Raw genomic sequence first — 18,197 nt, forward strand, 5'->3', positions numbered from 1 at the left:
CTACACTTGTGTCTGATTATTTTAAAGAAAATATAAAATGTTGGCTACAGGGCTGGGTTGTGACTCAGTCATAGATGACCTGCCTAGAATATGTGAGGCACTAGGTTGTATCCTTAGCACCACATAAATAAATAAATAAATAAACAAACAAACAAACAAACAAACAAATAAATAAATAAATTAAATAAATTAAAAAAAAACTTGGGTGCAGTGCAGTATACTTGTAATCCCAGTGGCTTGAGAGGCAGAGGCAGGAGGATCACAAGTTGAAAGCCAAGCTTAGCAACTTAGTGAGGGTCTAAGAAATTAATCCAACCCTAATTCTAGATAAAATTATTCATAAAGGGCTTGAGATGTGGCTTAGTAGCAAATCATTACTGGGTTCAATGTGTGATACCAAAAATTCAATCAATGAATAAATACAAATCAGAGAGAGAGAAAGAAAGAGAGAGCATAAAACAAGAGAGAAATTAAATAGTAGCACTATTAGTGACACTGTCAATGTCAAGGATGTAAACAATTTAAAAGCAGTAGTGGGCAAGTGTATGGAAAACTTATCTAGTTTTATTAACTTCTGCTTTGGACAGTTACTCTTCTGCTCTCCAACATATAAATGGAAAACAAGAGTCCTATTTTAAGATTTGTATGGTAATAAACATGCATTTCTATATAGCTTTTTGTTGACAAGGATGTCCACTTTGTGCAGGATTGAGTTAAGCCCAGATGACAGATTCTGCCAATGTCTGGGGTTGGCACAAGATCATGAGCCATTCACAACTTTGTAGATTCAAACAGCAATTCTTTATTCCCGAACTCACACCGGCCTCTGCAAATACGTTCAGGGGAAATCTCCGTTCTGCCCGCACAATTCACATCCCACTTATCAACTATGGGGTTTGAGGGCCACTCAGCTGTCTTCATCGGTGAGGCTGTTGGTTGAATTATGCCCTCTGGTAATAAAACGGAGTTAGTAACAGCCTCTTGTTGTGGCCTTTTTCCTAATAACCCCTTTTCCTTTAAATTTTCTTCCTCTGTCTGACTAGCTCGAGAGACCTTCTCTTTTGCTTGATCTAAAATGTCTTTCTCCATGGTCTGAACCTCTAACAATTTACTTAACACCTTTTCGGTTTCTTTTTACTAATTTCTAATCTTCTATAAAGATAACGCAACCAAATAAGATAACACAAAACAAAACCGAAACTGAATGAAACAAAAACAGAATAAAAATTAGATGTATCAATTTTCTCTTCCACAGGACTGACAAACTTCAAACTTTGAGCCAACCTTTTTTCCCAGTTTGCCTGAGAAATTCCTAGGTATATGCAGCTTGAAACAAAAATGAAATAAATCAAAACAAGAACACATTGTTTTTGAAATGGTCACCCATTTTTTTGCTCTCCTTCAGGAGCGAGAAAATTCACTTACCCCCAAGCTTCAGACATCCCTCGTACGGACGAGCTTGGGGGTAAGTGAATTTGCTCACTCCTGAAGGAGAGCAAAAAAAAAATGGGTGACCATTTCAAAAAACAACATGTTCTTGTTTTATTTATTTTGTTTTCATTTCAAGTTGCCTGTTATTAGAACTTTCTCAGGCAAACTGGGAAAAATGGTTGCACCAAGGTTTGAAGTTGTTCGCCTCTGAGGAAGAGAAAATTGATACAGCTAATTTTTATTCCGTTTTTGTTTCATTCAGTTTCAGTTTTGTTTTGTGTTATCTTATTGGGTTGCATTATCTTTATAGAAGATTAGAAATTAGTAAAAAGAAACCGAAAGGTGTTAAGTAAATTGTTAGAGGTTCAGACCATGGAGAAGGACATTTTAGATCAAGCAAAAGAGAAGGTCTCTCGAGTTAGTCAGACAGAGGAAGAAAATTTAAAGGAAAAGGGGTTATTAGGAAAAAGGCCACAACAAGAGGCTGTTACTAACTCCGTTTTATTACCAGAGGGCATAATTCAACCAACAGCCCCACCGATGGAGAGAGCTGAGTGGCCCTCAAACCCCATAGATGATAAGTGGGATGTGAATTGTGCGGGCAGAACGGAAATTTCCCCTGAACGTGTTTGCAGAGGCCGGTGTGAGTTCAGGAATAAAGAATTGCTGTTTGAATCTACAAAGTTGTGAGTGGCTCATGATCCTGTGCCAAGCCCAGACATTGGAAGATTCTTGAGCAGTTTGAAATGATGTGTTTTTATCAAATCTTCATAAATCAAGATTAAGATCTGTTATAAAGCAGGCCTGACCAAGAAGAAAAACATTCAAATGACAAGTAAATATATAAATAAACACATAAACTAATGTTATAGAAGTTAACATTCAGTATACACACACACACACACAATATCAGTAAAGCAAAATTGAATAAAAAGTGGAACAAATAAAACATAATTTAAAAAACTGATGAAATTGTAGAAAGATTTCATGTGACTGGAATTGTCAAATGTTTATTGTGACCACACAAATTTGTAAAGCTACTTGGAAATGGTTTTATACTACCTACTGAAACATACTATGTGAATTATCAATTCCACATCAAGGTGGGAAGAAAAAAACACATAACCAATTCACCTGACTCTTTCTCTTGGGAACTATGCAAGAGTAACCTTCTTCTTTCTCCCCTACATTATTTCTCCCACCAAAAAAACTATCCCTTACCCTCATGCTACCATTGATCCACCATTAGACTTTTTATTTATTTATTTTTATTTTTTAGAAATTTATTGGTTGCTCAAAACACTACATTGATCTTGACACATCAAATATCATACATTTGTTTTAAATGGGGTATGAATTCTTATTATTCCCCCATGTACAGATTGCAGAATCACGTTGATTATACAGCCACGTTTATACATACTGCCAAACAAGTGTCTTTTGTATTCTGCTGCCCTTCCTATACCCTTCCTATCCCCCCTCTCCTCCCCTCCCCTCCCCTCCCTCTGCCCCAACTACCTCAAGAGCCTGTCCAGTGACACCTCAGCAGCATCCTCACATGGAAAATGGGAGCAGAAAGCATGCCTGCTATCCAGGAGGACGAGGGTGCCATGGATCTATGAGAGGCTTCAGGCTGAGTGGCCTGCAGCAGGAGGCCAGATGCATCTTGGTGCTGGTTACTAAGTCCTTTTCCTACTGTTAAATGGGTCCTGGGAAAGTGTGGCCATGGTCTTGGCCTGTGGCCCATGCCATCTGTGACTCACAATCCATCCTGAGCTGTGTGCCTCCTTATTTCCTTGGGCTTCATGCACAGCACTTAATCCCAAGCAGTTCTTAAGTGTCAGGGGACACTGGAAACAGTGAGTGGGAGAAGGTGCTTGGCAGCTTTGAGGATATCTGAGTCCTGGTCACAGGCTTCCTTAGCGGTCCCTACCCATGGCACACAGGGACCACTGTACTAACCCACTGAGAAGTTTAGAGTTCTTGCCACCTGTGCACCTTATTAAAAAAGCCAATATGGGCTGGGGATGTGGCTCAAGCGGTAGCGTGCTCGCCTGGCATGCGTGCGGCCCGGGTTCGATCCTCAGCACCACATACAAAGATGTTGTGTCTGCCGAGAACTGAAAAATAAATATTAAAAATTTCTCTCCTCTCTCTCTCTCTCTCTCTCTCTCTCTCTCTCCTTTCTCACTCTCTCTTTAAAAAAAAAAACCAATAGGATCCAGAAAAAGGGACAGCGGAGTCAGGGCGAAACTTGTGAGGGTCTCCAGTGGACGTCATCTCTCCTGGCCGAGGTTTCTCAGGAAATGCCAAGAATCATTAGAGTTTTAAAATCTGAACTCTTGAGCAGGTCATGCTTTCCGTCTTTCCTTCACAGCACTTTTTTCTCTACCCTTATCTATTCCACCATTACTTTTTCATGAATACTCACTACTACATACTCAGCATCTATCAATCTCACATCCTGACCCATCCCTGTTCTGCCTTGTCCATGGATCATTTTAAGATACCCTCCACTCAGATATCAATAGTCCAGAGTAAAGTCAGGTTAGAGTGTTATATATGCAGATTTTTAGAAGTCATTTACATAACAATAAGCCTATAAAAAGTGGGAAGTATTTAAAGCTGAGGTTAAAAAGAAAATCTATAGACTGCACTGTTAAACTGAAGTGTCTAAAATTCATTAATCTCAATAATTTGGAAAAAGAAATTATATTAAAAGGAGAGTAAAAAAAACATAATACATAAAAGTGACAAATTTGAAGACACACAAAGTGTATATATCAAAAGAGTGTCATATATTGGTGCTTTCAAAAGACGAATTAGTTTGGAACAAATGTGGTTGATGTGAGATATAGTAGTCATTTATTAATTATATATAATGGTAATATATACGAATATGTACAAAATGCATTTCATATAATTATACACTGCAAGAAACGAATTCTACAGTGATTTTTTAAAATTTTGCTAACGACAGTATAAACACTTTCGTCTAGGTTTTTGTATTACCAAATGTTCAGAATACATTTTATACTTTATAAAGTTTATCACTGACCAACAGACCTTATTTTCAGTTTTTAAAAGGAGTAGTATTTATTTCCATTTAGAACATGATGCCATCATTTATTTTTAATTTTTATTTATTTTTAAATTATATGGCAGCAGAATGCATTACAATTCTTATTACACATGTAGAGCATAATTTTTCATTTTTCTGGTTTTATACAAAATATATTCCCATCAATTCACTTCTTTATACATGTACTTTGGATAATAATGTCCATCATATTCCACCATCATTTCTAACCCCATGAAACCTCCCCTCTCCTCCCAACCCCCAACAGGTAATTTTGATGCACATTGCTGTAAGTTATGAAGTTATAGAAAAGAGAATATACCTTATAATAATATGAACAAATAAATTTTTGTAACTAAGACATAGCTTAATAAATAATAATAATAATAATAATAATAATAGTAATAAACAACTTGCCATTTAGACAACAATAAAGTATATATCTGGCACTACTGTGTGGAAATAGAAAAATGATATCTTTTCCAAAAACAAAAACAAAAGCAAAAACAAAACAAAACAAAAAACCTACAAAGGGGTATTTGTGGGGAAAAATGGTATTCTGTGCTTTCTTAATATCAAGTATAAATTATTTTTAGAAGTAACATATATTTCAATATAAAAATAAAATAGAAGCAGGTGCATTGGCACACACCTCTAATCCCATTGGATTGGGAGGCTAAGGCAAGATAACCTTGAGTTCAAAATCAGCCTCAGAAATTTAGCAAGGCCCTAAGCAACTATGTGTGACGTAGTCTCTGTGTGTCCCTGATTTAAATTTCCAGTAAGAAACGATGACAACAACAACAAAAACAATACATAGTGTTGATGAGGACACAAAACAAATTCTCATGAACTAAAGATGGAGTAGAAATTGCTGTTATTTATTTGTGAAAACTGTTTATACATACATGTAAACATATATTTGTATGTTTTCACAGTATGTACATATATATGTGTATGTACAAGTAAATGTATACATGTTTATACAAATATATTTTTTTCTTATTCATATTCGTAAGCAGAATAAATACCCATCAAAGATCCTTCTAATCTGCAGAACCTGTAAATAGTTATGTGATAACGCAAGCAGGCATATTGTTCAAAATAGAATTAAAGTTGTTCTTCAGCATATTTTTATATTTTGAGGTAGAGATGATGTGGGGCTTAAATATAATCCCAAAGATTTAGTAATAAGGAAGAGAGTCACAGAAGAGTAAGTTGCACAGTGACACAATATGTGAGAGTCTACTGGCCATTGCTGACTTATCTTTTAGGGAATCAAAGGGAACACAAGCCTGTCAACATCTCGAATTCACCCCAGTAAGACCCATTTTAAATGTCTCACCTTTAAAGCATCCAAATAATAAATATACATTTTTACCGAGTTTGTGTTATTCTATTTAATATCAATAAACAAATATGCACAAATAAATTTAATCCTGTTGTAATGTATGCAAGTATACACTTGGAGAAAATAAAATTTTGAATATGTAGATTATATAAATATAAGTAAATACAAAATACTTGATCACCATTCTGCTAAATGAAACAAAAAAGATGTTTAACATCTTCAAAGGGAATAGGAATACTGCACTAAAGTTTAAATAGGTGAGTTAAATTGGGTAAAATATATCAAGCTCCTAAATATAAGTTTTTGGATATAAGTTTTTGGATATTTTTTATTATTCTTTTTGGGAAGAATTATGTAACTTCCAACTATGATAAATCTTGATGTTAAGATAATGCTCAAAAAGAATTAGCACTTACAAAGCATGATGATTTTTATCATAAATGAGGGATTGGGAAGAAAAGGTGGGGTAGAAAAGGGAGAATTCCAGAGAGACTGAAAGAGACAATGGGTTCTGGAACCATCTGTCAGAATATAAATAGTTGCTACTATGGCAGCAGCAGATTTAAGTCAAGGGAATCAGGCATTTGGATGATTCACTGCTGCATCAGCTCCTGTCATTTGAATTTTACTTTTGCTCATTATCTTTATTAGGTAAAGACACTGAAAATCATGTCATTTATGCAAAGCAATTATCAAGAGAAAAATACAAAACCTGCACATAATATTTTAGAGATCAGTAAACGACAAACACAAAAAATATGCAAATATAACAACATTTTAATTTTGGCATATTTTGGAATTAAAATTTTAGAAATAATAAAAAGTGAATATGAGATTTGCAATATAGAATTGGATTGCTTTAATAGCTGACTTCCTTTAAATTAACATAATATGATATATGCTTTAAAAATGATCAAACTTTATGTAAATTATCAGCTCATTTTCTTCCATATTAATTTTTCCTCATTATTCTTTCATAAGTTGATCTTTATGCTATGGGTCACATAAGCCAGTAAATATTTCTTGTTGAGCATCTTTCTGTGCCTATCTGACAAGTTCATCTCTAGAATCATCATGATTTCAAAGCTAGGCTTCTTATAGGAAGAGCCTATATAAAAATTACTGCACTAATGTGAAAGATTAGTAAGTGTTAAGTAATGATAGATAGAAAAAAGAAAAAGATGACTGGACAATGAGATAGATGTACAGACACTGAATACAAAAGTAAAAATTGAGTGGCCAAGAGACAGCCAGATAGATGAATATGATATCATATGGTATCCTAAAATTTAAAATATAATCAAATGAATTAGGGAAAATATGTATCCTTCACCAGTCTACAACTTCTCTATGTATAAAATGATCCACAATGTTGTTTTTTCTTTAATAGTATGTAGTTGTTATGCATTTGAAAATATATTCTAAATTATCTCATTTAATCTACATATCCATTTAAGTGGCATTCTCTATCTTTTAACTTCTGTTTCAATATTTGTTTCATACAAACTACTCCTGCACATTTTCTTTCTTGGATCCCAAAACATAGATTTGTGCCAATACTTCTAATGGCAAAGACTAGTCTGAATTGCAAGTATCTTATCAATATGGGATATAGTACATATGTGTATATATGTATAGTATATATACTATATCCCATATTTATATATAAACATATTACTCATAATGTAACTTCAAATATAGAGGATGCCACCTCTGTGACCATCAGGCCTGATCCCCAAAAGTCTTGTAAATCATATATTACCAGACTATGCCAGATATGCACAATTTTATGAAGGGTAACCAAAGACATCTATGTATGCTTCCTTTTTTTTGTCTATTTAGTCCTGATATAAACTTACTTATACTAGAGAATCAGCTATCTTTACAGACTTAAAACACAAAGAAATATGCATTTGTAAAATTAAAAACGAGTGCTATGTTATATAGGATGAGTATTTTTAATGCAAAATTCTAAAATCTAAAAGAGATTTAGATCATTTTGGACTTAATATTTTTAGATTAGGAATTCTCAGCTAGTAAAGTCTGAAAGTATTCCAACTTTTGAAATACTTTGATAACATCATGTCCAATAAAGGGTACTCTGTGTATCTTTCAGCAAACTGTTTATGCATCCTTAAATATCCATAGCAATCCAGTCTATGATGTCCTCTTGCAATAGTTTCCCAGAAGAGATAACAAGGTGAGCTAAGTCATTTATTTTTTAAAAAATAAATGAGCACATTTTAATTAATCTCAGTATTTACAATATGCTATATTATGATTTTAAAGAAATGGAAAAGCACATACATAAATCTATACATATATACCAGAAAAATGACCATAGTGACAAGAACAAGAACATTAAACTCACAGTAACTATTGATGATTTTATAACTCTCATCACACAAGATAAAGATCTTTAGATTTTTGTAATCAATAATTCGCATTTTGTTTACAAGAGACATAAACTTAAAGTGACACAGAAATTTTGAAAATAATTCTTTAAAGGGGACAGGCAAAAGTATATACAATAAAGGCAAAAGAACTATTTTGACATTATTAATATCAGACAAGGAAAATTCAAGGGAAAAATTAAGTGGAGCAAATGCTTGCTTTTTTACAATGTTAAAAAACGGTATGTTGAAAAGGCTAAGACGTGCCTTGGGGCATATCTGGAGGTCAAATGCTGCCATCAAAGTGTAATTATCTGTTGTGCACTCGCTAGAGGAAACTTAAGAATTCATTTTATGACATTCTAAATACTGAGAAAACATCAAAACTTCTATCTAGAGGCTGTTAGAAATATAGGGAAGAACTAAAATTTTTATTAGAATCTGATTCATATTTTCTAGTCAGCTATAAATATATTCAGGAAAAAAACAAAATAAAATAATTAATGGGTAAAATATTTAGTTAGCTGTATAAACAAATGAGTTACACACATTTGCCAAGATCATGTCCTAATAAGATTCAATGGGGGCCTAATCATCCAAAATATTCTGACAATCTTTTACTGGAGATTATCTGACCCTAAGGCAATCAAAAATAAGCCCAATAACTAATATTTTTATTTTCCTCCAAAAATTATTATAACATTTCCATGTAATCATTAATGTATATACATAGAAGCAAATATGTATACACATGCATATGTGTGTATGCAAAAGCAGACATATACAAATATATATGTACATATGTTATACACATACATATATATTATTTTTGAGTTGTAATTTTATTTATTTATTTTTATTTATTTAAAAAATACATAAAAGCAGAATGCATTACAATTTTTATTACACATATACAACACAATTTTTCATATCTGTGGTTGTATATAAAGTATGTTGACACCAATTTGTGTCTTTATACATGTACTTTGGATAATGATGTCTATCACATTCCACCATCCTTGCTAATCCACTGCCACCTCTCTTTCCTTCTCACTCTTCTGCCCTAACTAGAATTGATATATATTATCCATATATTATATACACACAAAATAAATACAAATTCCAAAATCTTCAAATTTGTAATTACTACATCCATTCATACTAAGAGGAAAAGCAATTAACCTCTCAGGAACATAATATAGATGCTTAAAGGATGTAATTGCCCAATTACTATGACCTTCTACTGACGTTTTAGATTCTTTTATTTTGCATTTTGGGGATGCTAAATACCATTTCTTTTAGAATGACACAATTATCTCCTACAAGCAAATATTATGCTATCCCAAGACCAAAATGTAAATCCTTAAATTTGTAAAAATAGAGTCAAGCAAATATATAGTTTTCTAAAATACAAAAAATAACTTGTTGGCCTCATGGAAAAAGATAAAACAAAGTAAATTATTCCATTACAGTAACATTACGATTGATGCATCCTGTGTTTTCTAAGGCTGCAAAATCTCTTGGACTTCAATATAAGCAATATTCTACCTAGTCAGTGGGCTTTTCCAGTTACACTCCTGAGTGAAGTTCTTCAGTATACCTCACAATATTCATTTCCTTTCCACTAAACTGGGGGTTCAGTAATATTCCTGAAATTTTAGTTAAGAGTTCATCAAAATAACAAGATTTCATTTCAGCATAATTTTCTGAGTTAAGCCAAAACCATATTATTATTTAATGAGAGTTCACTGTATCATAAATCCACTAAATCCATTTTCTCAATTCTTTCTGCCACAGAATTTTCCAAGTGGCTATATGATGTTCTAGAGTAAAGATTTTTGTAAAAGATCATTAAAATATTAACTAACTGCATACTTTCTTTTCATAAATCCAAAATTTAGGATTAAAAACCAAATTAGAGTTTTCTGTTTGTTTAAATCAAGCTAGAAATGTTCACCATTTCTCTTCTTCCTACTTTCAGAAAATTTGAAGCAGTTTCTCTTTTGGGGACCTAAAACTTCAGAAGCAGAAGTGTTATATCTAGACACTAGTGCTATTTCTTTCCATTAGGATGATTTTGAAAACCCTTCTCTAACTCATACCAATATGGGGTTGATCAAATACCAAAAAAACCCTGAGCCCCAAACCAGTGGATTAGAATTTGCAGATTATGTCCTGAAAAGTAGATATCTCCTACTATCTAGTATGTTATACATTTTATAAGATGCCTTGAAATTGGTCCACTGAAATAGTGATAACTGTGATATAGGGTTATATACAGTCATTTTAGACATGGGCCAGAACCATTCTCTGATTTAGAGTCCATAAATCAACTTGGATTAACAGTTCCTACTTCTTGCCCTTATTTTTTCTTACATTCCATTGTACAGGGATTCTAACACAATGTGTTATTACAATATCATTGTTATTGTGGGTCCCCACCCGAGGCATGCATGGTAGTCAATTTACCTGTTTTTGAGGTTTCCTGCCATATGTCAAGTAGTCCTGTGAAAAAGGGCATATCTATCACTTCTTATGGTTTATAAGATCTTTGCTTCTCACTACCTATAGACCCTTATGATTAATGTTATTTTTTCTCTGAACTATGGGGAAATATCATAATCTCTATGTTGGACTTTGGCATGCCAGTTGAGGAAAGAGTATTTCCTGCATAAATAGGAGTGGTGCATAAATGTCAGAGTTGTTGTCAGCATTGAAAAAGACTACATTCTAGAAAGCAGCATTTATTGCCTAAAGAACGAAGAATGTGTTGTCCTGTACTTTTAAAAATTCCAAATTATTAATTTAGCATTGCATTAAAAAATAAACCATTGTTCACACTTTTATTCATATTGCAGGCAAGATTTGCACTTGCACACTTCACAACTACAGCCAAGTAAGGACATTTGGGAGTGTTATTGCAAGCCAGGTGTTTGGTGACTTAAGGCATCGTGATGCAGCATGATATTAGTAATGACATATAACTACCCAAAATATACTTACATAAGTAGGAACATATTTTTTTGCTTCAATACAAACTAGTTTCAAAAAACTGTTTTGTGATTAATAATAGTGCTGTGATCATTACTCTAATAAGAGAGATGAAATTAGACAGGAATTATAAAATTGACACATGAATTTGTGATTAACAATAGTGCTGACATTCTTTCACATAATGAGAGATGTGGAATTAGCTAGAAATTGTGAATGCAACTACAACAAACAGAAGGAATGGGTTTCTGGGCCTAGGATCAGGAAGAATTGGTATTGTGGCACTTTAACTGATCAGACTAAAACAATTATCTCTTCTGTACCTATTATTCTAAATCTTCATTGAGAAATAATGTCCCTCACAGAATTCCATAAGTTCTCATATTTTATTGAATTTGCTTATATCAACTGAGGAGCCATGAAAAATTCTTTGCCAAAGATGATGCATGCTTTACTGGAAGCTTTGTCCCAGGGTGTTTATTAGTTCTATAGCCTCCTTTGTCTTGTGGCTCACATATTTGCTCCTCCATGAATACTACTCCTAACTGTAGTTATTTACTCTTTTGTACACAAATCAGTGTTACTTAAGTGACAAAATTGTTGCAAAGTTCATTTATGTTATACTTTAGTTTATGGGTTGAAAACCACTCAGACATCTTTTTTATCACTAATATTCTGAAGATGATTTAATGTATAAGCTTCCCTTTAAGAATCCAACCTACCCTCCCAAGGACTCTCTTTTATGCCTGTTACCTTGTACCTTGGCCAGAAAAACAAACAAACAAACAAACTAAGCAGCACATATATTGTTTTGCAATTGCCTGGGATACATTATAAAATGAAAGTTTCAAGTTTTAAAGTCACACTATTTTCCACCTATATTCTGAATCAATAAAGAGATAAAATAAGACAGATGAAAATGAACATTTCATAGGCCTTACTGGCATAAGCCATTGTTCATAGTTTAAAAGTTACTAACTTTTACCTCAGAATTAGAAAAAAATATTGATCCAGTATCTGGTAAATAACTGTGGACAATCTTCCAAAATGGCAGAATGCCTTGCATGACATTAAAAGGCATGTCTGTCTACTGAAGGCAAGCTGTCTCTCAAACATAAATAGAATAAGGCTGAATTGCACATATTTAGCACCATGACACATTTCATCCCTCAGGAACCTCATGCTTTCCCTTGAGGAAGACCAGTGAGTGTAAGGAGGGGTCGGCAGTATAACTATGTGATATACCTTTGAGGAATTTCACAATTTCCATTCACAGAATATCAAATATTTTATTAGAAACAATAATAACTAAGGTCATATATATTCAAAAGTGATAAAAGCATACACATCTTTCTTTTTCCACAGCAAAAGGGTAAAGTACTACAATAATTATTTGAAGTTTCCCTTTAGGGCAACTTCCATCTGGGATAGCTCCATCATATACATAAGTGAAGTTGTAAAATGAGAATATATGTTGAAAAGTTTCTAAAACTAATGGACAAATAATTTGATTGTGATAAAAGAAGGTCTTAGAAAATTTTGAGGAATAAGAAAATGTGAAATATTACTTTAAATTTCACACTAAAAATAAAGATGTGTTCATAAAATATGCAGAAACATATGCCAGGAAAGAAAAAAATAAATGTGATTGTGGAAGGGAGAAGAAGAAGAAGAAGAAAAGTTAAATTATAGGTACTGTCATTCAAAAAATACTTGTATTGACTGATTCATCTACCATAAACCTATAAATATTACATCAAAGTTAGTGTCTACATCTTGTAGAGCTATGTGAAAAACTAATTAATAGGAAAAAAAGGACTTACTCAAAATACTGAATTTTTCTGAAGGTCTGTGTACTTTCTATCAAAACTTGCTAGTGAAAACAATCATCAACACTGTAATTGTGACTCAACAAAGAATAATTACCTAGAAAATACATTAAATAGTTTTGTTCTGAAAATTCTTTTCTGTTCCAGGCAAGTTATTTTTTTCATCATGGATTGAGAATTTTACTGAATATCTTTGCAAGCTTTGCAATCCTAACAATACTATTGAAATAAATCACTGTACATTGGAGTATAATCTGCTGACTCCTCTACAATAATCCCAAGTCTCATATTCTTATGGTTGCATTACAGGATATAATTCTACAAGAATACACAGTGCAATGCTGTCATCAAATGAAACACAAAATGATTGATCATGAATCATTGGTATTGGTTAAGAAGTCATAATTCATTTTTTACTTTTCTACGTAGAATTTTAAAAAGACAATATCATACATCAGAGAAAACACAACAGCTGAGATGTCCTACACTGGAAAATTACATCATAAAATCAAAATATGTGATATCTGTATGATTATAATATTACAATAATGAAGAGGTTGCCCAGGTAAATTTTTAAAGGTATTTGCAAGCATATTGTGATTATGACTTTTTTTTTCCTAAAGAAGCCATATAAGGAAAGGAAGACTAATACAGTTCCATTTGGTATAAGTTGCTTATATTTCTCATTCCTGGTCAATTGATATTTTGAACATATTCTGAATGTAGAACATTATGTAATCATTTTAATTAAATATAAATTAACACTGGTTGATATTGCCACATCAAGATATTGCATGTGTGAACTCAAACTGCATTTAAAAAATTCTAGCATATTCATCTAAAGTGAGATTTCTTTGAGAGAATAAACATAAAATAAAATATTGTGGTTTGCTAAATATAGACAGATTATCTATAAAATACAATAACAGGTGTTCTTCCTTGCAAAATAAATTCAGAAATTCTCAGGAGACCTAACCAATCTTTTTACTTTTTATAGTACTAATTGTAAGAAATATTAATAATTTTAGAACACAAGTAAAACCTATTTTAGACATGCAGTTATACTGTTTTATAAAATTCTTTCAGTACATTGAAAAATATACATTGATGATTTTTCCTAGTTCTTGTTATTTTGTTAGTCTTAAATAACAATTTCTATTTTATTACAAAGAACAAATGATATTTGTCATGTAAAAATAACTGTACCACTACTCCCTCTTTGATGGCATGAAGTTACCTATGGAGATCTGTCCTAACATGAAACTCCTTTGACTTAATCTCCTTTCACTTCACATTTTCAAATGTCTACTCCTACTTCTGAGCAAGATGGGTGGAGGAGGAAAGATCATAAGATACCTTACCTATTCTCTCAACCATTCTTATCCTTATGAAAAAAAGACAATTTTTAGAACTTTTACAAGTCATCTACATCCCCTTCAAGTTTAATAGGGAGGGCAGATCATAAGAAGGCTGGACCACCTACCTCTAACCCTATCGCTATGACTTATATCCTCCTATATCCATCCCTTGCTCTTCTGCCACTTTATAGAAACCACTTTACCAAAACTTCCTGCCAAAAATTCTATGTGGGTTTTTGTTTTGTTTTTGTTTCTCTCATTGACATACAACGTAATATTCAAATCGTTTTTTCTCTAAGTCTTTACCATTCATGGAATCTATTTTATTTCCTTTCATTAGACTAGTTAAAAAGTTAAAGAATACTTTATTGAAGACTATTTTAATAGAGAAGAGAGTCTGAACTCAACTCTATTGAACCAAAAGAAGGGAGAGTTTTAAGTGTCAAGGTAACCCAGCACCTAAAGTACTAGAAAGCACTCAGGGTAAGGGAGATTAGTCAATGGGATTAGACCATTTTTACTTGCTAGTTGATGTTTTTTCTGAGTTAAGACTCCTCTACCATAGTCACTAGAAAACATTATATATATATATATATATATATATATATATATATATATATATATATATATATATATATATATATATATTTAAGCTCTTCACAGGTTCACTTTATTGAGTAGAAGGCTTACAGGTCCACTGGCCCCTCCCTACCCATGGGACACTTGTTCCTTTCAATGCAAGCTGGCATCTATAAGCACTTCCTTGTGCGTCACTGTCCCCCACAAGGCACAAAGGGTAGGTGCTTCCAAAGGATCCCTTGTCTGTAGCAGCAGATGGTGTCTTATGCAACAGTGGCAGAAAGCAGGACTCGCAGTTCCTCAGACACTGGTGTCCTCTTTGCTCCTGAAGAGGGGCAGTACTCGTTGTAGATGAGCTTGAAGAGGAAGAGATGGAAGAGGGTGATGAGGGAGGCCACGCTGAACCAGAAGAGGAAGGGCAGCCCTGCGTCCTGCTGGGCCATGTGCTCATTGAGGGCCAAGATGGCCTTGAGGTGCAGCGTGGGCCGAAGGTCCTGCAGGTGTGTGAGGTCGGTGGAGATGAGGAGCAGCGGCCTGATGGGCATCACCATGACTGAGAAGGTGTGGCCCCCGTAGGCTGAGATCAGCTCCACTGGATTGTCCAGGCAGCCTGCCTCATAGGCGAAGATCTTGACGGGCTGGCTGTGGGACTTCACAGATACGTGAAGCTAGGGCTTGCCCTCGGTGTCGGCCAGGTCGATGTGGTCGTTCTTGTAGCTGATGCCGTGCAGCGCATAGCTGTTGTGCAGCATGTCTGGGTCGGCCTGGAACTGCAAGTAGTTCTCCGTGAACTGCAGTCCCCCAAAGCTGAGCATCATGCCGTGCAGGATGCCCTGAGCGCCCACCTTCACCAGCCCCTTGCAGCCACGCTTCTGGGGGGTCAGCCTCCACAGGTCAGAGAGCTGCAGGATCTGCTGCACCAAGGACAGCAGGGCGGGCCAGAGGTTCTTGGTGTGCATGGTGGTGTGGTTGCTGAAGCAGTGGTCTTCGTAGTTGAGTTTGGCCTCCAGCTGCTCTTGCTCCCATGGCTCAAGGAGGGACTGAGCAGAGGGGCTGGTGAGCAGGAGAACATGTAGTAAAGTGTCAGGTTCAGGGTCAGGTCTAATGGCTTGTGCGGGTAGGGTGATCTTCATTTCCACCACTGGGCAAAACAGCTGCACCCAGAGGCGCTGGTGGTCCAGAAACAGCTCAACCTCCGGCATCTCCAAGAGATACAACATCTCCTTCCGGGCCAAGTCCTGGAGTGCCTTCAGCTCCTTAGTGGCTTTGCTTTTGAGAACTTGGGGGCTGATGGGGCCTGAGACTTACACCACCCAGAGGACCATCTCATCCAATTGCATCTTGGGAGCCACCTGGAGCTGGTTTACTAGCTTTTTGGCAGCCACCACTACCAGGTGCCCATGCCCAGAGGGCATTGGTGTGGATCCGCCAGAGTAGAGTGGGAACTGATGATCTTCGACCTTCTCCAGGATGCTGGAGAAGGCTTTCAGGAACCGCCTGCAGTGGGCCCCACAGTCTGCAGCGCGGCAACGTACTGCATTGGGTTGTTGAGCTGAACGCACTGCAGATAGACGTGGAGTCAGCCCCGTTAGACAGAAAGTCCTCCTGCAGCAACACACAGTCAAGGCCAGACCTCACAGCAAGACAGGAGGCTGAGGCAGGCTCAAGGCCGGCGGCTGAAGGGCCAGAGCCTAGGTTTCCGAGCTGCAGGCCCCTCCCGCAGCAGCACCACAGCCTCTACAGCTTCGGCCAGCACTTTCAGTGGGCGCAGATGCAGAAGGGCACGAAGTCCGGGGCCACGGGGGTGGGGGTGGGGCTCCCGCTCTCCAGGAGTCACCTACAGCCGCTTGGCGGTCACGTTCAGGGCTAGGAAGCCAATGGGCACCAAGGCCTGCACTCCTGGGCCCAGCGGAACGGCCTCGCACCTATCCCGCAGGCCGTGCCAGGTGCGGGTGTCCGCCTCCATGCAGGAAGAGGGCTCAGGGGCGCCCAGCTCGCAGCAGGCCCAGGGCTGCAGGCATACGCCGCCTGCCACCCAGCGCCCGCCACATCCTGGAGCTTGGAGCAGCAGCAGGAGGCCAAGCAGCAGAGGAGGCGGCGGGCCCAGCTGCTTCACAGGAGTCCCAGCAGCCCCTTGAGGCGCTGCTGCAGCCACATCGGGCAGCCAGGCGCGGGCTAAGGCGAAGGGCGGCCGCGGGCCGCCACCCAGCCCACCAGCCAGGCCGGCCCTGCCTCACTCCCTGGCCGGGACCACGGCGCCCACCTGACACCCGCCGCAGCCTCCTGGAGAGCCACCGCCGCTGCTACCTCCTCCTTCTCAGTTACCTCCCTGACAAGAACTTCTTAATGATTATATTTCAAAGGAATTGCTTCTAGGTCTTTGAGAAAGATATATATTGCTGAATTGGAAAAAAATGTGATTTAAATTACTCTGTGATCAGGAGAAATATGATTTCTTGATAGTCAAAATAAATGCTGGAAAGTACAGCAAAACTACCAATGGCACTTAGTGGAGACAATTCTTACGTTACAGATGAATGGCAGAGGCAAAATAAACATTTTTAATTTGGGAAATGTGAAAAGAATTCTGATTTTCCTCCACTGATTCACAATGGGACTCAGTGGAGGAAAATCAGAATCCTTTTGGGAGAAAGAGGAGTGATTGTTAATCACATAAATCTAGTTTTACAGGGAAGGGGCTATTTTAGTTATTGGATTTAAATGCTGAGTAGCTATTATCATTTCTTTCCAATACTGGGCATTGGATTCAGGAACACTTTATTACTGATCTATATCCTTAGTCCTTTTTAATTTTATTTTTTATTTAATTTTGAGACAGTGTCTTGCCAAGTTGCTGAAGATCTTGCTGACATAATAAGACTGGCCATAAATTTGCAACCCTCCTGGATCAGCCCCTTAAATTACTAAGCATCATTGAACTCAGAAGCTGTTATCATTGTTATTATTGTATGAATAAATGTATCCATTTGATTATGTATTAGTGCTTGCTGTATGCTTCTTTTTTTCCTCACCATGAGACACTAACAAACAGAATATATTGAAGTCTTTCTGGGTCCTCACATAACTCTATCCTAGTTGAAGTACACAAAAAACAAATAAATGTGTCAGGTAATGATAAGTGATGTTTCAAAAAACAAAACTAGAGAAAAGGATAGAGAATAAGAT

General features: G+C 36.2%; 1 pseudogene; it reads right to left on the reverse strand.

The window, feature by feature from the left end:
• Positions 1-15,200: 15,200 nt before the first annotated feature.
• LOC144372667 (uncharacterized protein KIAA2013 pseudogene) lies at positions 15,201-17,168 on the reverse strand (annotated as a pseudogene).
• Between the last annotated feature and the right edge of the window lie 1,029 nt (positions 17,169-18,197).

The sequence above is a fragment of the Ictidomys tridecemlineatus genome, unplaced genomic scaffold, assembly GCF_052094955.1.
Source record: "Ictidomys tridecemlineatus isolate mIctTri1 unplaced genomic scaffold, mIctTri1.hap1 Scaffold_143, whole genome shotgun sequence".
In the NCBI taxonomy this organism is placed as follows: domain Eukaryota; kingdom Metazoa; phylum Chordata; class Mammalia; order Rodentia; family Sciuridae; genus Ictidomys; species Ictidomys tridecemlineatus.